The 24,594-nt window shown below is 39.7% G+C and overlaps 1 protein-coding gene across 2 annotated transcripts in view; it reads left to right on the forward strand.

Annotated features, from left to right (window-relative positions):
• The first annotated feature begins 7,665 nt into the window (after positions 1-7,665).
• ARHGAP8 (Rho GTPase activating protein 8) overlaps positions 7,666-24,594 on the forward strand; it is an 81,673-nt gene continuing 64,744 nt past the window's right edge. The window contains exon 1 of one of the 2 annotated variants that reach the window (XM_071733282.1): positions 7,666-8,089. The gene's annotated coding sequence lies outside the window, so the exon portion shown is untranslated. The remainder of the gene's footprint in view (positions 8,090-24,594) is intronic. The other variant, XM_071733281.1, reaches the window with a different exon arrangement.

Raw genomic sequence — 24,594 nt, forward strand, 5'->3', positions numbered from 1 at the left:
TGGACTTCTTGGATCCAGCTCAGCCCAACCACAGCACCACCAGTATCAGTGGAACTCTGCCCATCTAAATGAAGCCAGAGTTTTTGCACTATGATTTACAGCATGTGCTACTTGGATTAAAGAGAATTGCACTTGTACACTGGCTTTTAAGAACATTTTCACTCTTGAAAGAAGCCTGATTGACAAAGAATATGAGCCATTGAATTATAACTCACCAGATTTTACTAAGAACACTAAGTATGCAAATTTATGGGAGGGGAAGCAATATTTTTACTCCTATTTAGGATGGGTTTGATAGACAGAAATAATTCTCTTGTCACTTGTTAGAGAGAAGAATTATTAATTTTGCTTTGTCTGTAGAAAGGCAAAAGCCAGCAATCATTTTACAAAGTAGGTTGCATAAATTGGTTGACTTTCAATGCCTCTTTCCCCATCACATCTTAGGAAGAAGAAAAGATTTCTTAATGGTGCCAGGTTCCATTAGAAGAGCAGTGCAACACAGTTTTAATTGACACATACCCTGTCTTAGGAAAATCACAGGCAAACTCCCTGACCGTTCAATTACCATATAAATAAGAATGCGCTGATCTCCCCTCATATCAGCGTCTTGCATTTTTTTTTTTGTTGTTGACAAAAATGTTAATGGATAAAAGCAGCTTTTCATTTGAATAATGACTTAATGCTTTTGTGAATTTCAGATGCTGGATTAAGCCCTTTCTTTAAAAGTTTGCACTTTCCCTATAGTTCACCAGCTGCCTTTGCTCAAGAAAAAAAAAAAAAAGAAAACAACAAAAACTAGGCAAAATGTGAGACTTCAAACCTCAACACCTGTTGGTGCTGCTGCAGTTTATAAATCTGTTTAGGGAAATGAAGCATGCAATTCCACTGTTGCCTTTTATTCAGAAGGCTATCATTGTCTGGTGTGTGTTTTCTGGAGTGGATTAGATTTCTTTTCTGTGCCTGGCCAGGTGGAGGGGATCCTTTGCAGGTAAACACTTCAGGTTTATGAGATCACTGAAGGAAGAAGCAGCAATAACCTTCTTTTGACTTGAGCATAGGAGAGGCACCAGATCAGCATCAAAACTAATTACGTGTGGGGCACTAATGCTAAGTGTTTCAGCAAGTCATGATTTGTGGGAAACCAGTACTAGGTGTGGTAATTGCATGCAATTCCTCCTTCACCCTGCAGGCCATTCTGGCTGCCAGAAGTTTCATGTATCTCCATTTTTCAGCTGTAGGAGTATGGAAAATCGATTTGCTTGATACACAGTGGATACCAAACAACAGCTGCCCCATTTTCACTTACTCTTTCCTATGCTTTGGACACCAAACATCAAACTTTCTTTGATCCAGCTAAAAAATCAGTAACACTCCAGTCAAAATGAGAGAAAGGCTGGGCAGTAGCAATCGAACCCAACCAAGAGACCAATGCATCCAATAGTATATAAAGATGTGGTTCAAGAGTCAGTCTCTATGCCCTTCTTAATTTTTGAAGGAAAGCTCCAGGTTCAAACAGCTATTGCTGTTCAAATCACCTTCCTATTTTAGGAAGAAAAATAAAGGCTATGCCATGACCCCTACACCTTCTTTCTGAAATAATTTAGAAGACTGCTGAATAGGAGTTCTGAGCATCTCAACAAGGAAGGTGAAAAAGTGGCTTGAGACTCTACCATGTATCTGCTGAGCATCCCCGTCTGCAGTTATATGCTGTCATATAGAGAAGCACAGGGCTCTGTGAGTGGTGGTTACTAAACTCACTGTTAAAATTGCAGACAGTTCTGAATCAGCTGTTAAAAAAAAAGCTTCCACTAGATGGAAGGCTCTTCTTGCTGCTTTCTCCTGATCTCTTCCCCCTACTCACTTAGTCTCAGCCCCAAAACCACTTTTCTTTGATTGCACCCCCACGTCACTTGGAAAAGCACTTACACTGCATTGACAATTCACTCTGCAAGGGCCATCTTCTATGTCTGATTTTCAAAAGGGGTACTTAACACATCTGTCTGGAAAATCCCAACTGTTAATTATTAGCTACAAGTGATACATATGTTCAGGCTGAAAGCAGAAAAAGCATCAGGCTTTTCACAATAGTGATGTGTTTCTCCCAAGTGAATTCCTCAAAGTATCTGTCTTTCTATCCCTTTCACTGTGGAATAAGAATCTCTGTCCATTTGTCTTGCTAGAGAGGAAAATAATCTACATTGCACTATGCACTTGGAAGGTGCAGATAAAGGAACGTGTAAATAAATAACTTTTCTTGCATTTGCTGCAAGCAGCTCTTGTGTTTCTCTTCTGAGGCTCAACATTGCAATAGTTATGCTACAATAAAAAGACCAGTTTCATTACTGTAGAAGAGGCTCTCCTGATAGTGGAGTAAAATTTAGCTTAACCATCTTCATCAAACAGAAAAAAATTAAGCAGGGTTCAAGTATGCATGATGCTGATATAGACAAAAATCTAAAATATAAAAATCCAGTTTAAGTTCTCTTAATAAACCCTCTGTACTTTTGGGCCATTGTACACTCGGATTCCTTATTTCATACATCCATTTTGACAAGCAAAACATGATACTCCATAATAGCATATGGAAAAGTTTCAGCATAATAGATAGAAGTCAACAGAAACCATATGGAACATGAAATGGATTGCCCTGCTATTTTGCCCATTATTGTCTTGGTCTAGTTCCATATGGTGATTGAGTTCTGTTTACACGACTTTGATGTGTAGGCATCCATGTTACTGGAGCTGTTAACCAATTAATAAAAATCTACTGCCATATGTACTGATTTTACAGTTCACTGTTTTATTTGCATTGGAAGCTGACTTGGGAAGAACTCTGTTCTCCTTTCTGTTCTGATGGTGATAATAATGTCCTTTTATACAGAGAGGGCACTCACAGTCACATTTCCAAGATGTTCTTATTGAGAGGGAGCTCTTGATGTGAACTGATGCAAAACTTTGGTACAAATGCAGATACAAATAGTTCATGACCTGAAACAAGCCAGTCCTTCTCAGGCCTTAAATCAGGAACAAACTGATTAATTAATGTATGCCAGAAAGCGAAGTTTAAATCTCAACCTTATGCATAATTAAGGTAGGTGCTAATCATGAACAGATGAACGGGTTTCTGGACAAAGGCTGATGAAATGAAAAGAACTTTATTTGGAGATAATTCATCAGCTGTTAAAAATTTTAGAAAGGGGTTTAAATTTGACACTTTGTAAGAAACCAGGTATTTTATGGATTCCATTCAGATCTTCACAAGGGACTGGTTTTGTAATGTCTTCCTTTGAGAAAGTGTATGACTTTTTTGACACATCCAGCAGGGCCTCGGTTGGGTGGACCAATGTGCTGCTTTCTGAAGCCTGTTGTTGAAAAAGATATTTCTTATAAAAATCACTATCTGCAGTCTTTCTCCATTGATCCTTACTTATCTCTGCCCTCCAGGAATCACAAGCCAGGCTCCCTTTGCTTTTTGTTTACGTTATCTACTGAAGCAACAAAGCAAAGCTTGGGTACTACTGGGTCATACCACACTACTCTTGCAGTTACTCTATGTCTCATAATAAGCTTGTTTGAAATGAGAGTATGGATGATTTGCCAGAGTAAATTGTTTTGCTGCTAAATTCAGTGACACTAATCCAGCAAATGAGGATTTGGCCCATATTAGCATTTATTTCCTTTAAAAGGGAATGCCTTTGAAAAGAGCCTGTGGATTCATGGGACTGCTATTACCATAGCTCACTAATGGTAATTACCATGGAATTTCCTGTTTGAGGAAATCCAACTGTGAGTTCATAAACATGTGCGAAAGCAAACAGAGAGGAAAAACAAAATTCAAACAACTCTTCAGACCCTTAAATCTTGCTTTTCTTTCCTTTGGTGCTCAATTCTATTCTGTAGCGGTGAAAGGCCCTGACAAGATGCCTGAATGGGGGAAGTATTGAAGAAAGAAAAACAGGAACCAAGCAATCCTTTTTTATTGAAAAAGATTAGCTTTTACTCTAAGTGGTGTAACAGAAAATTACTCTCCCCTTTTACATCAATGTTTTTCCTTTATTATCCATACAGTAGTACTGCAGTGCCATTTTAGAAGTGATTGACACATTGAAAGAATTCTCCAAGTTCCACTGAGTCTATGCATTTATACACCATTCATCCTGTAACTGATACATTACACATCATAAATAGACACAGTGCCCCATATTAAGTCACTTTGCATTAGAGGGCTCTCATTTTCAAGTTTCTCTAGAGCAAATTTTAATGATCATAAATTATGTTCCTTAAGAGAATCTGTATATGTATTATAGATTTAGAGATGATTAATAGCATACATTTGGTCCTTGTTCATAGGAAGTGAAAGGCTAGAATATATATAAATGGTAGAGTCAAACTGGGTGCACTCTCCTATATAGTACCATATTTAACTAAAAAAGGCTGCATGAGTTATTAAGTATAGCCTGGTGAGATGTCACAGCCTTACTTGAAAACATTACCTTATTGTTTCTACTGATCTTTCCTCCAGCCAGGTCAGTTAACCTCAGTGTTGAGCCTTATCTTAAGATGAGACCCAGCATTCAAACCTACTGCACCATAAGAGAAAGCAGAGGTGATAAATTACCAAGTAAAAATCTGCAGCCTGATGTTACTCCATTGTTTTATCAGTGTGACTTGCTTTCTGTGACCAAAGTCTACCCTATACTTAGCATCAGATTGTTCCTACAGAATTTTGGTTATCTACCAGCACAGTGACAGTAACACAAGGGGGCACTTGCCTTGCACAGGCACTCTGCCAACAGGAGGCAATGAAACATCTGAGTTAGTACTGAAGTCTTCCAGCAACAATCCTACAGTCCTTACAGTCACCAGTGCTCTGATTTGCATTTTGCTGCTCAGAAGACATCAGCAACTGGAAGCTCCCCTCTTCCAAACTTCTAAATAATCTCCTTTCACAAACTGAGCTCAGTGCTGTAGGCTGGGGCTCGTGTAAAGTCATCTCTTAATCTCTTTTTTCAGACATGCAAAAGGACATGGAGGGGCTGAAACATAATAGGGGAGACTTTCATGCTGGATGAAGGATATGGAAGTATGGTGATCCAGCTAAAAATCTGGACTTGCCTTTTCCCTTTCCATTTATGCTACTGCTCTGAGGAATTAGGGTCATTCTCAGCAAGGACCTCACCAGGGTATTCAACATTTGGAAGATGACAGCCTGTAGTCTTATATCAATTCAGAGATAATTTAAAAACTGGAAAAGTCCATGGGAAGAGATTTCTTTTTAAGACCAATATAGCTACAGGAAAAACAATTTTTTTTTTTTTTTTTTGTTATTCAGGAGAAAGCGCTAACTTAGCACTTCATTTACCCATAAATTTCACTTCTACATCTCACTTTGAGGTGGTGTTTGACTGGAGATGAGCACAATTATTTTGTTTTACAATAATAAAATTTATTCTAAATCCACTGACAAAAAATGTTCATAAAGAAGAAAGTAGAAGCGGTATTCTCCAAGTGGTTTTGTTGGGTTGCAGACAACATGTTAGCACAACAACAATGCAAACATAAAGAAATACATTCAAAATGGAAAAGAGGTATATGCAAAGCAATGCCAGAACATTCAGGTTGCAGATATAATATCTCAAAGTCATGACTGTAAATAAAGCCAGGAACTTGGCAACCTGAACACATGGTTTTGTGGAAGAAAACTATGAGGCAGGCTTTGAAGTTAAAAAATACAACATTTGTCTTTTTTAGCCTGAAGGGTTAATCTAAATTCAATCACGGGCGTGCTGTGCCTTAGTTTTGGGTCATACCTAGTGGCTACCAGCAGTCCAGGAAAGACTCTGAAAAGTTTAGGGACTTTTGTGTGAGGCTTGTGAGCAAACGGACTGATCCTTGGATCAGTCCATCTAAAGGCTTTTTTATCTGACCTCGTTAGCCCACAAAGCTTTAGAACAAATGCAGAAGGAAAAAAATCATTAAAGATGTGGAGGTATATGAAAAACTAGTTGAAATGCAGCAGGACTTTGCCATAGATAGAAGACACCAGACTAAGCCAGTACCTTTGTCTGATAAATCACTTTCTCAGACAATGCAGAAATGGCAGATTGAATCTATCTGGACTTCAATAAAACGTTTGAGGGGATGCCATGCGAGAAAATACTAATTAAGATGGAGAGATGCAAATGAATGTAAGAAATGAAAAGTAAGGACAATAGCATGTGCTGAAAGGGGAACTGTAGATGGAAGGAGGTTACTAATGCAGTTCCATAGGGACTGATCTCTGAACTAATCTTAGTTAAAATTTTATTAGTGACCTTGGCACAAAACCCACAACTGTGCTAATAAAATTTGCTGATGACATAAACCCAAGACCTTCCTGTTACAACAGAAAAGGACTGTAATAGCCTATGGAAAGAATTGGATGGGTCTGTGAATAGGAGAAAGAAAAATGGCATGCAATTTAATAGTAGAAATACAAAGTTGTGCACTTAGCAGAAATTCCTATTTATTTTACTAAAGTGGGGTGAGGAGGAAGACTCTGTGCAGATGGTCTGAAGAAAGGATACTGTGTGAACTAGTCACTCAGAAGCAGGAACAAGTCCAGAGTGAGCCAATTTGCATCTTGAAAAGGTAACATGAGGGGCACACCATGCAGCCTGATCTGTAAGGACAGTTCTGCCAGGTCAAGACCCCATGTCGCATAAGCCCCCCTATCTGACAGTTGCCAATAGCAAAAGCCAAGGAAGGGGAGTCTGGTGGGATTTTCCCAGAGCAGTGGAAGCATCCAGCAATTTGTGACTTGGTGAAGAAGTGTCCTGCGTCTAATTGTGTTTTTGTGCTTCCCGCACATGTTGCTTACCCCACATCTTATTTTCCAGTCTTTTACAGACAAAGACAATTTCCTAGTAGGTGCTTGTGGGCTTAAGGAAAAAATGTCAGGATCCTGCAGAAACCATGTAACAAAGATCAACCTGGAGTCTTATGTCTGAATGCTAATGGGACTTTCATAGAATCATAGAATCGGCTCGGTTGGAAGGGACCTCAGAGATCATCAAGTCCAACCCTTGATCCACTACCACTGTGGTTACCAGACCATGGCACTAACTGCATGGGGACATCGGGAGACCTAGAGGAGCTACCAGTGTCACACACTTACATATGAAATGGTAACCAGAAAGGATAAATGTCCATCATACAAACTGGAAAACTACAGTGGTATTGCCTGTTCACTCCCTGGGCAGTCAGACCACACGTTTTCCACGAAGGACCCCGCAGCAGGCGTGTGCCTGGCAGCAAAGGGCCACATCTGACTCCTTGGTGTCACTTGAACGAATTACAGGGGGTGGGTCCCCCCCGGAGCTCTTTGTCAATATGTTCATTGCTCCCTGCTGCAGTCAGATGGCGATGCTCGAAAACTTGATAACTGATTTATTTTTTGCCCTGAACAATAAAGAGGCAGTAAAAAAGAGATTAAATTTCACATCTTGCTTGGGCATCTGGTGCCGCTTCCCCATGTCAGTCGCCCAGCAGGCTTGCGGAGAAGCCAAGGGGCCCCCGGCCCGGCCAGCGCCGAGCCCGCCCTGCACCCCCCGGCCCTCTCTCCCCTTCTCCCCCCGCAAAACGCCCGCGGAAACGAAACCGAAAGGCGGGGGCCGGGTCGGGGCCGGGCCGGACCGTCACTCCGCTACTCGGCGGCATTTGCCCTACGAGCTGCCCTCCCCCTCACGTCCGCTTCACCTGTGTGCGAGAGGAGAGGGCGGCCCAGGCCCCGGCGCCCCTCAAGCCGGCGAGGAGAGCCCTGCTCCGGCTGCCCTGAGGCACCCCTTTCCGTCCCCCCGCGCAGCCTCCATTTCGGTCAGCGGGACCGGGACCGGTACCTGCCCGCCCCAGGCCTGAGGCGCGGGCGCCCGCATCGCGGCCCGACAGCGGTCCCGGCGCTCCGTTGCTCCCCCCCGGCCCGCGGCCTCGCCCCTCCTACGGCCGCCCGCAGGTGAGGCCGTCCCCGGGGCGGTGCTGCCGCGGCCCTCCCGCCTCGTCTCGTCCAGGAGAAGCACCTGTGGTGCCTGCTAACCCCCGCTGCCGCCGCCAGGTACGTGAGGCCGACTGCCTGCCCCCGGCAGTGCGGAGGGAGCCGGGCTCCTCTGCACCCGGAGGCTCGCTCTGCCTCGGGTCTTCGTTCTTGGGGACCGCGGCTGTTGCCCCCGGGGGCTGCAAGGGGTGAGGGAAGGTAACGGGGGCTTCCTGGGGCGAGAGAGAGAGGTGGGTGGGAGATTGGATGCCGGGAAGGGCATCGGGGGGGGTGGGGACGCGCGGCCCAGGGGTGTCAGGCGGGACCCTCGGGGACTCTTCCAGAGAGTGCCTGGGAGGTGTGCATGGGTACATCTGGGTGTATGCCAGACCCAGAGCTCTTTGTACTTCCCGTTATAACAACCTGGTGTGCAGCCCTTTGAGAGGAAGGCGTCTTGTCTAAAGGGGAAGCAACCAGCTGGGTGGTCTGGGGTTCCTTCCCCCACCCATTTTCCTCCATTGGGTAGCGACTTGGACAGGCAGGCTTTTGGTGTGTTTTTTCTGTGGGACGCTTAAGACTTTGCTGTTTCTCACAATAATATGATCCAAAGGTCGTAAAAAAGAGAGACGTTTATCTTGTGACCAGTATGGTATGAGGCTGTTACTTTACACCGGTGCTTACACCTCAGTCTAAGAACAGAATCCCGTGGTTATTTGCACAAGGATGTGACTCAACTGAATTGAGATTCTGTACATTGAGAATATATGAAATAGTTTGCAGGGTCTGATGGTTGTTAGGTGGGTTTGTGCTTTTGTGGCCCTCACCGCTGACTTCATGGGATGTACTTATAGGACAAGAAGCTTCTTTGTGTGAGCCCTGTTGCAGAATTGGAGCTTGCATCAATCTGAAACCTCACAAGAAGTGTGGAGCAAAGGGGGCAAAGGTTACAGTAAACATTATGTGGCTGTCTGGATATGACACAAATTGCTCCTGTTGACATTCAACAATATAAGCAATAAAATATAGCTATGCATTGACATATTATACTTCTAGGGATTTCTTTCCTTCTCTTCTTACCCAGTCCTTTCAAAATCAATTCCTCGTCATCTCCATGATACCTGATACATAAAATTAGTTTACTTTTCAGCACTCTTTCTATACATGCTGCATCATACAATAGACATATATTTAGAACCTGTATTGCTGTGCAGAGGTGGCTGGCTTCATGTTGTACGTGAAACTTTCATTCTGACCTTTCTGGGTGTCTGAGTAATGACATTGGTATTTTGTAGTAAATTTTCCCATCAGAGGGTGACACGGCCGTCTGGAACCGGTTCCTCTCGTTTGCTGCTATTAGCATTCCTGCCATTCCTTATGTCCAGCCTCCTTTAAAACCTACCCTGGTGGAAGTCTGTCCACTACAGGGCTGAAACCCTTTAGGGCAGACAAAAGAAGGCCAAGCCTCTCATCCCACGCCGGCTCAGCAGATAAGCAGCTCTCCTGAAATCTAAGGGAAAGGCCCATTCCCGGTTCAGATGCCTTTCCCCTTCCTGCAAGAGTAACTGAGTGCACAGCCAGGACCTTCCTGTCCTTGATGCTGTCTCCATGTTGCATCAACGACCTTTCTGGGGTTTTGGCTTCCCCTCCCCCTTACTAACACATATGAGCTGTTGGCATGTTACTTCTTAGCCTCTGAACTCAATGATTGCTGAACTTCTTTTTATCTGGTCTTTTACTTCTGCAAGTCCAATTTAAGTGACTGGGTGCAAGGGTAAAGCTCCTCATGAAGTGGCAGTCAGAGATAGAAGACTTGCTTTCACCACCAAGGAGTGACCCTTGCTTTTGGAAGGTGTTTTGGCATCTGAATGTGATTTCTGCCACTGATATGTTATGGACCTTTGGTGTGCTGCCTAAGAGAGCCTGCCATTTGAGCCTCAAATCTAGCAGCTTGCTGCGAGGTCACTGGATAGATTTAAGTCGGACAGTGATGTGTCTGTAAATTAAAGAAATTATTTTTGAAAGTTGCTTTTACACAAATCAGTTACTCCAGTGTCCTCAGACAAAAAAAAAAAAAAAAAAAAGGCAGTAATGCTGGTTGGAACTAACTTTAATAAGTGAAATGAAACTCAGTGCCCTATGTGGTTTTCTTCACTGTTGAGCAGGAATTCAGAAAGTAAATAAACTTGGGGAGATATAAGCTGTATTCTGCAAATTCTTTTGGGCTGAATAAATGTTTAATGGTAGTACCACTGGGGAAATGTGTAAACAGTGTTTTTGTACTCCTATATGAACACTTAAGATTCTTTTTTTAAGAATATGGGTAGAGCCATGAAGTCATTGTGTGGCTGAGCTTTGTGAATATTCTACATGCTTGTGTTGGTATTGGTTTTTATCAATTTTAAATTTAACAGGTTTGATTTTCTTTTTCAGATAAATTGTTCAGAGTCATAACAGTCCTTGGTGTAGAGTCTGTGAATAGTATAGCTACAGGTGTTTATGTTGTTCTGACTGGATTGGTTTAATTTTGAAATCCAGATACAATAGAACAATCATTGGTTACTATGCATTGTGTTATTAAAACTATAATTCCCGTTTTAAAAATAAAAAATATTTCAGTTTTTTTAAAAATGAGACTTAAGAGAACATTATAACTCCAGGGTAATCACCCCCAAACCATATAAACTACAATCCAAAATGTTGCTGTGGTTAAGGATGTAGGGTGCAGCTCAGAGAGGTGCAAACTAGGGGATGTAGGCAGGCTGCTCACGAATGGTTGCACAGCCAAGGCCACCTGGGGGTGACTCCACACCCAGCATCAGCCTGAGTGGCTTCTGCTGCTCACCACATTGGCAGCAGGGGTTTCAGATTTCTTGGTCAGCCTCTGCACCATCAGAACCAGGCAAATGATACAGACCAGCTGTAGGAACCATGTACAACCTGTGAGTTACCCAAGGCTGGAGTCACACAAGTTGATCCCTTTTGCTCTTGAAGAAGAAATAAATGACATTTGTATCTGGCAGCTTTCTTACACATCCCCTACTTCACGAGCCTGGCTGAGCTGCAGAAAAGAAGCAGCTGTTTCATATCCAGGAATGAAGAGGTTTGGTTAGAATCTATATTATATTTTAAAACCCCCCAAAGCTCCCCATGGAATTTATGATGATAAACAGGCTGTTTGGACAATATCAAAACATTCATGGGAAAATAAATACAGAATAAAAGTAATCTGGAAATTTGTGAAATGTAAAATTTTAATTGGTTTTAATTGACACACCCTCCTCCCACCCAAACAACAAAACGTTTAGAATACATGGGCAAAATTACTGATGATGGGAAAGTTTGAATCAGCAATGTCTAAGACTGAAAAGGAATGGAAGTGCAGAGTAATTGTAGAATTATTGCCAAAAGAGTATTATTTTAGCAACACTGCTGGATACGACTATAATAAGGCACAAATTCTGTTGTAGGTATACACACTGCTCCAGCCTGGCAGCTTAAAAACTGACAACACAGTTGGTGTCTTTTCAGGGAGATAATTATTGAAAAAGCTTTCATTGCATCAAGTGAGAGACTGGCAGTTCCTATCACCAGTATACTAAAGAATGGCTTAGTTGAACCATCAAATTTTCTCTAACCCTAAGTAAAATAAGCTCTCTTGCTATAAAATGTAAGGCTTTTAAAAAAGAATACTAAATAGAATAATTGACTTACAATCTCTTGTTTATGCAACAAGAACATTTGAAGGAAATAAAAATAAAGAAGGCATTGTTATTTCTGCTTTGCTTTTACTGGAAATCTTACTTTGTTCATACTTATCAAATCTTCCATTCTTCATCACTGAATTCACTTTGTATGATATTGATGCTATCCATATTCTTTGAGAGTTTTCCTCCTGCCCACTCTGTCTTTTCAAGGCATAATCTTTGATCTATGATGGCAATAATTTTCACAGCATGTGCAGACAGTGGCTGCAGATGGGGAATAAGTAGCACGAGCTGATGAACATATAAGAAATAACAGTCCTCTGATCATGCAAATATGGCACATGATGGGTCAAACCATGCATTTGTAAGAAATTTTTAATCCAGTGAGGGCTGCCATTTAGTACACCTAGGACTGCAGATGCCTCAGAGTGTAGGAAGGAATGTGTATCTGATGCCACGCTCTCAGCACTGAACTTCAGCTGTGGTTTGGGTTTTTCTGTGGAATGGTGGCTATGCTCAGTTTTCAATTATTCTCAAGATAATTTGTTATGTGAGGCTAATCTCCATATTCCTAGTTCTTTGAAGAGGAAAAGCATATCTGTCTTTCTCTCAATGGTTTTGGGGAAAACCACATGTATGTGTGCTCTTTTAAAATATTTTTTCATGCTTTTAAACTGTTCCAACAGTAGGGATCGTATTTGTTTTCACCATTCAGGAAGCATGGCAGATCTATTAGTCAGGGGGAGCAAGCTAGGCTATCCTGAAGGAACTGCTCTTTTAATTTTACTTACCTTTTGTTACAGTTTGAGGCAAACTCATAGGTAGTCTTTAGATCTCCTAAGAGAAAAGTTTTGTTTAATGGCTTACAAGGTATCTCATTGGAAAATGTTGGCAGAAGCAAAAATGGATTCCCGATCACCCCTATTAGCTCCCTTCCATCCCTTCCCCTCTTTCCTGTGTGCAAGCCTTGCCTGTATGACTTCAGCCACTAAATGACTTAATAATAGGATAAGACAATCAATTTTTCACTAGGAATGAATAGTTCTTTTTCAGTTCACATTTGCCTGTTCAGAAGCTGAAGGAGAAATTATGTGGAAAGACAAAATAGTGTCCTGAGCCTGTAAGTTAAAATAACTTTTCACACATGGAGAGGGACTAAAAATGACATTGCTGAGGCAAACTCCTCTCTGGCATTCCTGAAGGACTGCATGCAAGACCTAGGAAATGTGTTTGTGTTCTTCTAATGAACTTTGTGGCTTTGTATCCATACATGAACTTTTAATTTCTTTAAAAAGGATAATAATTCTATTCTGGGATATCACGTTGACACCCATGTAGGTCATCATCAAGGCTGAATCTCAAGATGAGCTGTACTGACTTTGCATCTTGATGTGATGGAATAACTGATAGCAATTTTAAGTTGCTGTTTCTGAAGCTCAGCAATGTAAGAGGATGTAACAACTGATGTGCTGATAGGTAAAAAGAATTGAGACAGAACAATCGTGGGTTTCATTGCAAGCTACATTATTTTGGCACAGATTTTCTGCTTATTATCCCTAGTGGGGACTCATTCAACTTCTTTCTTATCTCATCTCTCCTCTCTTATCTTGTTCAAATCCAATTTCTCTCACTTTGCTTTCTCAGTAACCCTTCCTGAACTCCTATCTTACTCAATGTGCTTCTTTTGAAGTTGGAAAATTTCAGTCCACAAACGAAGTTGTGAAGAACCGAAAGTAGCCTCTCAGACTTGGAAGTTTCAGATGATACCAATTGGGCTATAATACCAATCCTGTCCATAGTAAAGAAAACCCCTAGAAGTGTAAATGTATTGCCTTTCAGTGATTGTCTGCCTTAAGGGCTTTTTCTTTGATTTCTTCATTCTGAAGATATCTTTTGTACTTTTTTACATTCAAATACATTCTGGGAATATTTCTTTTGACTGCAAATCCTTAGCAAAGACTGTAGCTGACACTGTGTGCTGTACAGTGCTTGTATTTCACTCTTTTTTCTGAACTTTGGAATGAAGCCTGATGAAGATTTTGGGCTCCCTCCTCTATATGGCTTCCACACCCATCAGGGACTGTAGTGTCTTTGGCATCATGATACAATGGTGTGGTGCTAAAGCTGAACATCAGAACTTCAAAAGCATTCACCAGGAATGAGTTGTTCTGTGACAGAGATGTTCTCTGACATAGTGAGGTATGGTGACAGCATAACTCAGTGAAGAGAACATATAACAAATTAGAATTTATACCAAGTTTCTGCAGATAGAAGCTTCAAAAGAAAACAAAACAAACCCCAAAAGCTTAAACTATTAGGAGAGTTTTCAGTCATTTGCATGACCTCATTGTAGCTCTCTGTGGGAATTTTGCTGGCCGTCTCTGTTTCTCTGATGAGCATGGGGAATTTGGGCTAGGTGTGAAAAGGGATGCACAGGAAAAAGCTATGAAGTTGTTTAGTAGGAAATACGTCTTTTCCTCTAATCTCCAATGAAGAATCTCTGTAAATATCCTTGTCATCTTAATACTCTCCTGATACACTATTCCTGCTTTGCCTGATGTTTCTCTCATACCTCTGCTGCTTTATGCATGCACACATGCATGTCTTAAAATTTTTCCACAGAGATGCCTACCAGCTAAAAAGCTGTAGAGCCACCTCTGCGTGAATAGAAGGTCTATAAATGCACAGTAATGTGCACAACAAGAAACCAATGTATTGGATGCTACATCCTGAATTACTCTGTATCTTTTATCACATAACTGATAAGAACTAGAGAAGATTCAAAACATAAAGCTAGTGAGTTGATTTTTATTATTAAGAAGGCATTGAGTTACTAGGGAAGAATGCATAGCCTGTCATACAAGAAATTGGAAAGAATAATATGTTTCTGTTCACAGGCTTTCCACATCTGCCTTTATTATCATTGCTGTTTTAATCTGCCATGAGAGGCAAGAAAAAGTGCAAAAATTATTTTGTTTTCTATATACCTCATCTTTCAGGTGCTTACACGTACAAAATATGTAAATAAATTTAAACAATTTCAAAAGTCAAGAACTTTATGAGCTTTGTTCTCTGAATTGCACTTTCCTCTCTCTTCTGGCAATTGTTACTAACAGTTGCCTGTAGTGCCATGGGAGCTGCTTTTGGAGCCTGTCACAAGCTTGAGAAGCCATTTGCTTGAAGCTTGAGTTTGAGGCTGTAATTCAGAAGTTTCTCATGTTCTCTACAAAGGTGGATTAAAAAAAAACAAACTGCACTAAGGGCTGATCTCTACAGCTTCAGAGAGAACACTGATGCTTCTCGCAGCCCATATACATCTAGCTTCAAAAGTGGTAGCATGGAAACTGCAGCAGCTTTAGCTTTAAATCTCATTTTGATGTAACTGAGCACTTACTGTCACCTATTAGATGAAATAGTAATGAAAAAAATATCCTAAAGGCTTAGGTTTACAGGGTTTGCATTCTGTGTTTTAGAAGTTGGGAACTGTCAGCTTTAACTTACTGGTTGAATATTAGCTGAGGGCTGTGTTCATGGTGGGATGCAAGGGAGCCACCAACTGAAGCTGGATGCTGTGAGGGGGACTTGCCACAAAAGGTGGATACTTCTTTAATTCCTCAGAAGAGAGTTTTTAATGTAAGTAATGATCCTTGGGAGGAAAATATCTGACAACATAGAAGTGGGATCCTATCCCACCTCAGTCTTTGTCACAGTGGTGACTTCCTTGGGCACAAAATCTCACTCTCTCTGTGCAAGAGTATCACTAAACCCATATGTTTATGTGGCAGTGGTTTTTTGGAATTTGCTTTATCTTTGGAAAATTCCTTTGCAGCAGTGCTCAGATAGCAGACCGAGTTGTGGTTATGTTTGCTGCATTGTTTGTCTCTGCATCTGGACTTATTATACATACTGGTTTGCTTAACAGAAGATTAAGCAGTCTTGACAAACTCAGAGCTGTAACCATATCTTTGCAGTCAGAAGCCTGCAAGTCAGGAGAAGAAGACATTACTAAAACTTGCAAAGGAAACTACTGCAGGAAAAATGAAAAGTATACAGAAAAAAAATTGTGCTTGAATCGTCTGTTGTGTCTTCAAGTAGACCTTTTAGTAGTGCATACTGGTGTTACAAAAATATGAATTATATTACAGGTCTTCTTTAAGAGTCTTAAATTTAGTTCAAAAATTAGTGACCTCACTGATTGTTTACTGTAACATGGTGAGATCTCATGTATGATATGTAATGATTTGCTGTATTTAAAATAGAAAGAAGAATGACACAGAGATAAACCTGAAGGTTAGTAATTTTTTAGTAATTAATGGTAATTAGCTTTGCATACTGTATTTCTTTTCTCGCACCTTTTTTTTTTTTTTAACACTTAAAAAGCCTTTTCTCCCCCTTCTGCACAAGACCCATGCAGAGAAACTGGTTGTTTACTGACAAGCTTGTGAGGATGCCCAAATATAGAATGGTGCCACTAGGAACCATTGAAAGTACCAACTAAAAGAAAGAAACTGTAAACCAGGGAAAAATCTTATGCTGAGTTTCTTGTCATTTTCTTTGCCCTTAATTGTACCAACAGTAGGTAAAAGTTTTCAGATGAAAGTGTCATTTTAATTATAAGATGCTTTTGAATGGTTAAAATAGCTTCTTGTTCCAGCCATTAACCTAGTGGGGTCCAATTATTATAAACTGGATTCCTGTAAACTGACTTTCTGGTTTCTTTTTCTATTTTTTCTCTCTTGCTTTCCTAGCAGACAGGAAATGTGAATGAATTGGCTTCAGAGCCAAATGATCCTTATCAGCCCATGGGATAACTAACTTTAAGCATTTTCTTCTAAGGCTTGTAAAGTCAAACAAATAGTTACACTAATATTTAAGAAGCTTCATGAAAGTCTACAGAAGCATGACTGATTCTGTGAAAAAAGAAAGGGGGATTGTTAGAAGTCCTATACCAAAGACTGGATGGAAAAGCACTAATACTTCACTCTCAAATGACACTTTTCAACAGAAGTTCATAAAGAGCTCTGTTGTGATTCTGACACTGAATAGCACACTTCTCATCGAAGATTCCCATTTATTTTCACCAAATACCTATCATGTGGGTGCAGGATGGGGTGCAAGTGGAGAGGTTTTTTTTGTTTCTAGCAGCTCTATTTGGGGGGAATGAAGCCAAATTTCAGTGTAATCCTGCTACCTGTGAAAGTACTTTGGCTTCAAATATATGAGCAAAGAGTGGCAAGATCTGATTAGGTGAAGTGTGGCAGAACTGCTTCCTTGTTAATCAAGCAGCTAATGCTCCTTTGAGGCATTGATTCATGAAAAGCTTGAACACATAATTTATTTTAGCTGGACTTCTGTTGAGCATATATGCAATCTAGTACTTGATGGTTCTCTTGAATTCTTTCCTCAGTCTAGGCCTAATAGAGCTGAATATCCATTTTACATTGAGGTATGGGAAGTGACTTACAGGTGTTTGTTCTTAATATATAAATAGAAGTGAAGAAGAGGATAAAAACCCTTGTATGGAAGAAGACAGATTATGCTGTCATGCTTCATTGCATTGATGGGATTCTCAGTTTATGCTTGAGTGTGTCACTGTTCTTAAACTTATCTAGTAAGCAGTGCACAATGTTTGGCTTTTTAATCTTCCTCTTTTTGTATGTGCTGTGTAGTTTAATTTACCTTCTGAAAGATTGGGAGGATTCTTCATCTGGGCCATGAATTTTTTCCAGGGTTGACATCAAGCTACCTCTGAGAGGAAAAAAGAAACACAAACAAAAAAACAACAACCAAAAAAACTTACTCTAAAGTAATTCCATCTCTTGCATGCAGCATTTATTTATTAAGGCCAACATCTAAGACCAAGACAGTACATATATTAGCAGTCTGAAGAAATGGTTTTCTTGCCAATGTCAATGGTAAAGCATATACATATGTATACATACAATATGTAAAGCAAGTGCATTACATAGCATTTCTGATGAGGTAAGCTGTTCATCTGCATTCTTAGAAATGATAAAAATGTTCAAGAAAAAAACAGAGATTTATTTAACAGGTTAAATTTCAAATTATGGCAGTTACAGGAGAAGAGCCTTACCTGACAGTCTTATTCTGATCATTGTATTAATCAGTATTTTGTATGTTCTCCTCTACTTTATGGCCTTTCTCTTTTCCCCAGCTGCCTTATAGTAGCTTTGTCCCCTTGCTTTTTTCTCAAACTCTGCACTCTTATGTTTAGATACTGCTTATTAAATATTTATTAAGCATATCAAAGGGAATGTTGTTGGAAGGGGCTTGATATGATAAGTTGCTGGGTGCACAAGCTTCTCTTTCAGGTCACCTGAAGGACTTGGGTGTCTGCAAACCTACCAGCTATTTTTTAGCTCTGTTGCATTCTTTAACTCAGGTTTCCTCTATGCCTTGCTTAAATTCAGACTTCTGTGTTGTGTCTGTTGTAGTAGTACTTTAGCCTCTAACAACACTATAGACTCTAGCAACACTAAAGGATACTTCAGCTTAGAATATAAAAATTCTGGATGTTTTCCATTTTTGTGATGTGCTGACAGAGAAGAACAGTGAATAAACAATGTGGACTTGTTAGATGTTAAGATAGGTGTAAGTAAGAATGTGTACAGCTGATGCACTTGTCTCTTTAGATTTGTGTAGCAGTTAGCATACACCTTTGAAAGTCCAAAAAGATCTGGATACCAGTGTAGTTAAGTACCTTTGAAGAGCCTTCTAGTTGTGTTTCATGGAGATTAATGGGCATCATTCCTGCAATATGTTACCAGTGTTATATTCCTTATGTGGGAAATAGAATTTATTGTTTTCCAGATGTTAGAAGATTTTGATTCCTTCCTAGGATGATACTTTGTGCCTGTTTGGGGGTGGTGTTAAAGAGGAAAAGGTAATAAACCAGTTGCAATGACAGCAAGTTTTATGTGACAGTAGGGAATTCACGAGATTTCTTTTGAAGTTGATTTTTGTAAAGTATGGGAAAGCTCTGATAGTAGAATCCAGTTAATAATGGTATGTCATCATTTCAGCTGCCATTTTACTGCTACCACTTAATTTCTTTTTCTGTAGTCTCTTAGCTGAGAACTGGTCTGTAACAAATACCTTAGGATAAGGTGATGATGTCTTGAGGGTCAAAGCTTTTATATGGGGCAATGGTTCTACAATCATTATTATCAAATATACATGGAAGCAGATCAGCCAGCAATAAAAAATTTGATCCAGATCATGCAGTGATACACAGTCCCATTTCTGTCAATTGAGTCAAAGTACATCAAGGGAGGGAAAAAAAAAAGCATAAATCCTTGTTTATGTCATCTTCAGGAGGACAGAAGTTACTTGATGCCACATAAATCTTTCTGATAAAAAGCTAACCTGCCAGAATTGTTTGAACAAATTTGAATTTGTTGAGTTCATTTATGCTATGTCATTTAGTTCTTTCATGTGACCTTAGTTTTTCTGATCCAGTACAGGGAACTTCAAAGTCACACTTAATACATCATTGAACCATGACACAAGATGCTTCTCATGCAGATTTTAGTTAATCTTTTTGGAGCTAGGCTTCTGTATGCCACACCAGGTAAGAGAATTACACCTCTAAAAGACATGGGCATAGCAAACACAAAGGGAAATCGACAGGAAGACTTTTAGCCACATTTCAAACTTTAAGTCTAACCTTAGGGTTGGGTGTTCATCTCTTTTTCCAGCCTTTACAATTTAGTATAGAAGGATCTCCCTTTTCTTCCCTTTTCCTCTTTTTCTTCCTCTAGTTCCCATTACTCCATAGTCTTGGCTAACAATTTTATTATTTTATTCTGCAGTTTTGCACACACAAGGATTCATCGTGCTCTTTCACAAACATGACCCATCACAAAATTTTGCTCACAAAAGCTGGCAAAATAAAGTGTGCAGGAGTCACTGGTTAGTTTTAGTTTTGGTCTCAAGATGAGCAAGAAACATTTTAACATCCTCTTTGAAGGTCTAACATCAAGAAAACAGTTAAAGCTCTTGAAATGTATAGTTGTTTTCCAGTTGTGGCTTGGGGTTTTTTTTTGTTTGCCTTTTTGCTTTTTTCTATTTTTTTTCCTTTTTTTTCTTTTTTTTTCTTTTTTTAGTAGCTCTAAAGCATCCATCCAAGACCAGCATGAGATGTGATTTTAAAAATTAAGATTCTGAGGATGGGATGTGCTGATGTGAATCGAAGGGAAGTTTGGGGTGGACTGAATATGGAAGGAAGTGGGGGTTCAAGGTTTGATCTGAAGTGGCTGTTGCTGCTTGATTATATCGATAGTATTGAACACGTGAACTGTTTCGTGCCCCTGTTGCACAAGCAGATCAATGATGGAGCTCTCATCTGAAGCACTTGCTATGCTGCTTTGGCAGCTTTCTTGACATCAAGCATTCATCTCTTGTAGTAAAAAACTGCCTGGCTTGGCAGTATTACATTTCCTGCCTTGCGTGGTAATTTGTGATAACTTCTGAACTTGCGAGGTGGAAAACATTAAATTTTAATACTTGAGAATTAATGGAGAAATAATTATTTTGGGCAAACTAATGTCTATCTGGCTCTTCAGTGCACTGATTAAGAAACAATCCAGTGCAAACGGAGAAACACTGGAATAAGAGGTGCTGTGATTATAATTTTACTTTATTTCCAAGTGACGTTTTTAACTAAACATGGGCTGTATGTTCACCTTATAAAAGGACATTTAGAATGCTCCTGCTGTGCTTTACAGTCCTGTTTTCATTTTGATGCAGCTCAGAGGCAGGAGGCTGATTGTAAGCTTGGGTATTGCTCCATCTTGAAGAATTGGAAACGTTGGCCTGTGTTGCATACATATAAGAAGGATATTAATTTATTTTTAAAACCCTAATTTATTCCAGCCATAGAAGTTCCCAGTGAATGATTATGCAATTAAAAAAAAACCCAACCCTTTTATTATAATATACCAATCCTTTGTCCAGTAAATTGTCAGATTAATTTAATTTAAAAAGTCTTTAAAAATATACTTGTCTGCAATTGAAAATGTGTAATCCCCTGAGATGGAAGCACTAGTTAAACATGAGTTCAGCCCAGAGTAATTCTGCCACATTACTGTGTATTACAGTACATTAATTTAGAGAGCAAGTTTCATAGATGACTGATCATTAATGCTTATTGTGATTACATTATAGTAATCTGTGTTTAGTCAATAAACATTTATGCTGAGTCAAAAAATGGTGGTGTAGTGTGTCACACTGCAGCCACTTATCAGTGTTCAGATAATTTTGCCCTGATGATACTGCAGGCATACATGGCTTTCTGTTAATTGGTTATACATTGGGAACTCTCTTTTAATGTGCTTGCACTGTGCCAGATGGATGAGTGCATGTGATAAGGAAATAGCTGCACTGTTTCTGACAACAAAAGATTATTTCCAAACCCTCTTTCCTAGTAATGGTTAGAAATAATCCCCTCCCTTTAGTGCTTTCAAAACTGGGAATGGCTGATACAAACAGGTATTTATACAGAGTAGGGAAAGAATTTTTATTTCACTTTTACATGTTTAATTCTTCCCATAAACAGATTTTTGACTCTTTGCAGTGGAGGAGGAATGTCAGGGCAAGGGGAAGAGACCAACCATGCTTACATGTTCCATGGTCAATGAGATGAGAGTGCATTACTGGTTTCTAGTAGCTCTTGTAGGTTCAAAGTGTAACCTTCTCTGTTTACCTCCCTGCTCCAGTCCTGCAGCAGAGCTGATCACAAGGATAATGGAGGTAGGCAAGTTGTAATATACTTTGAGACTGGACATAGCATATAACTGTGGGAAAACTCTTAGGTGAGTGTGGTCTGAATGGCAGCCTGCAGTCCAGAATTAGAGCAATCTCAGAGGAAAGACAGGAATGGAGGAGTTGAGTTTATGCTTCTTCCCACGAGGGGTGTTCGTGGTCCAGGACAGCCTGTAAAGGATGTCCCAAACTGCACTAGGTGGTAACCCTGTATTTTTACATCTCATTCCCACTCCAACTTCTGTACCATTTAATGTCGTTGTGTTCTATATTTTCTTAAGTACTAATGTGGGTGTATGTGTAAATGAAAGCATTGTTCTCCTCCTGGGCTCTCTGAGAGGAAAAATAACAAAACCTAACAAAACCTAACCTTCTCATTTCACGAGCATGCTACATGGTGTTTAGCACCCTCCCTACTGAGAATTCACTTTCTTGCACAGTGTAGCAAATGTTGCTGTATCTATTTTACATAGAGTGGATGTTGCTTTAAATGAATACAATGCTGGATAAAAATTACCCAGCTGATGGCATCAGAAACTGAAATCTGAGTGATCTTCAGAACAAGTAGCAGATAGGCACCTCCTTATCTTCCTTCAACATTAATAAATTTTTGTTTGAACCAACAGTGGTTTAAGAGCATGCTTCAAAATTACATTTATCATCTTTGATAAAAATGATTATTCTCCCTATTAAGTTACTAGTTTCTCCTCTCTGCTGCTCTACATTTGTGTAGTGAATGCAAAGGTTTGCTTTAAATTCTCCCTGGTGACTCAGTGATGAAAATTATTTCTGTACCAGGTTATTGAGCCATCAAGCTTCACCAAATTCTTCATCATAAATGAAAACGATTGCTAGGAAAATGACAATTGTTTTTTTAACAATTACTGGTTGCCAGTATAATTGTAAGCACTAAGGGAATACAAACAAACACATTTACTCATTCAGTGAGGTTTTGTCATTAACAGTTCCAGCAGAAAAAGCATAGTAGGATCAATTCTTAAGCCTTAATAATTTAGGAAGGTGTACAAGTAAAAAAAAAAATCTGCCTGTAGGTTTCAGAGAGAATTCTGTTCTAGAGAATGTCAGAATAATGGTAAGAAATGTAGTGGATGAAGGAAACACCTTTTCTGCAGTTACGGATTTTTCATTCCCTAGTTCCTGGGGTGTCTGCAGCCTTGGAATTACTCATGTGCAGCCTGAGAGCTCAAAATTTGATTGTGCTGGGAGTGGGAGAGATGAGAACTTTAGGAAGAAGAACTTGGACATAAGTACAGAGGAGAATTGTGTTAATTAGCAGATCTGGTGGTGGTCACAAGTGAGAAATTACATAGAAGAACTAAGCCTCTTAACATGGCTTTGCCATGAAAAGTTATCTTTTGGTGGCCAAGATTTGTAATGCACATGTGCTCTGGTGGCCCAGGTGTTGGAGGAGGAAACCCACGTTTTTGGTGTGCCTTCAAAAAATCCAAAGAAACAAAGCAATTCAAGTGTTTGGGGAACTGGGTAATTTAAAATTAATGCTTTAGTTTTAATTCAGGAGTAAATACTGAAGGAATACTGAACTTGGGCTGCTTTCCAAGTTCAGAACAATATATACTGTCATCAAGCAAACACTCAGCTATTTTCCAAGCACTGACTGGATGAGCCTGGTAGAAAATTGCTTTTAGAGAGATCAGTTTGATCAGTGTACAAGTTGGTATGATAGAGCACAGAGGCTCGTGACAGGGAGACTGTCTGCCTTCCTGTCTGATTTTCAAGGCTGTCTCTCAATCCATTCAACCTTGGTGTGTGTTCCTGCTCTGATCTTTATATGAAAAGAAGATCAAATGCCCAAAACTAATGTGATGTAGAAAGGATAAAGTCTTTGTTTGGATCCTTTTCAAGGCCATATTAATTTAATTTTTATTTAATTTTTATTATTTTACATAATATTTTCATCTTAGTCTTAATACCAGATAAGTTCTTACATTATTTCTGGGTCAGATAGTGATGCAGCAGTGCTATTTTATATGAAGATGGGTATGTTAAACCATTATAAATACCTTACTGCTTTTATTAATTCTGAGAGAACAGAGGTATCAACATGTAAGAACCCAAATTGTACAAAAATTTTGCACAAGTTTAATGCTGAGCATTTACAGGAATAGTTCTAATATTCTGCTTTCAATTGTAGCATGACATTTTTGTGTGGTAAGTGGTATGTAAATCAACTTATAGATGCAATTAAAGTGGTGATTATGCATTTCAAGTTTATTGAAATATCCACATAGTTGGATAACATTTTGTAAACTTACACTCAACTTTTCAAAAGAATAATTTAAAACTTATAAATATTAATTTACCAGCCTGTGTATGATCATCCTTCAGATGACCCTCTTTTCATTTTACTGAATTATTTTTTCATTTGAAGTTAACTTGTCATTGAAAGCTGCATTGAAATTTTTTTAATGTTGCAGAGAAATCTGGACAGTTCTAGGAAGTTGTGTGTTTACTGCACTGAAACCAATGGAACTTATTACAGTAGTAAAATCAATTTGGGATTAGAGCCAAAATGCAAAATTTAATAAAATCAAGGCTGTTCAGATTTTCCTGAATTTCGGGGTGCAGTAACACTTCTCAACTTCTCAACAATACTGCTGTGGAAGTAGCACTGGAAAACTTATTTTTATAAGATTCACAGTATTTTCATTTTGAAAAAAGGGTATTTTGCTTCTGTGCAAACCTGGAGATGCAGCTGTGCAGCTTTGCTTGCTGGGTGCAATGCCTCATTGTGCAGATGGCATTCTCCTTGCAGTGCCCAGGAGTCCAGGCTGCAGGGTGAATCTCTCGCCCTCAAGTGTAGAAGGAAGGAGTCATTGTTGCAGCAAACAGATGCCTCCCCATCCATCCTTCTCTTTCTATTTTGCTTACATACTTCCCAGTCCTCATCTGGCCAGCATGGCAGGGGCAGTTGGGTGTTTACATCATACATCTGCATATCTCTGTCACGGAGTAGGCCTGACTTCAGAGGCTTATATATTTTCTGAAAGATGATAGCAGCTGTCAGATATAAGAGGGATATATAGGTTGTAGACTCCCTCCTCCTTCATCCTTGGGTGT

Source organism: Heliangelus exortis, chromosome 1 (genome assembly GCF_036169615.1).
Source record: "Heliangelus exortis chromosome 1, bHelExo1.hap1, whole genome shotgun sequence".
NCBI classification, from domain to species: Eukaryota; Metazoa; Chordata; class Aves; order Apodiformes; family Trochilidae; genus Heliangelus; species Heliangelus exortis.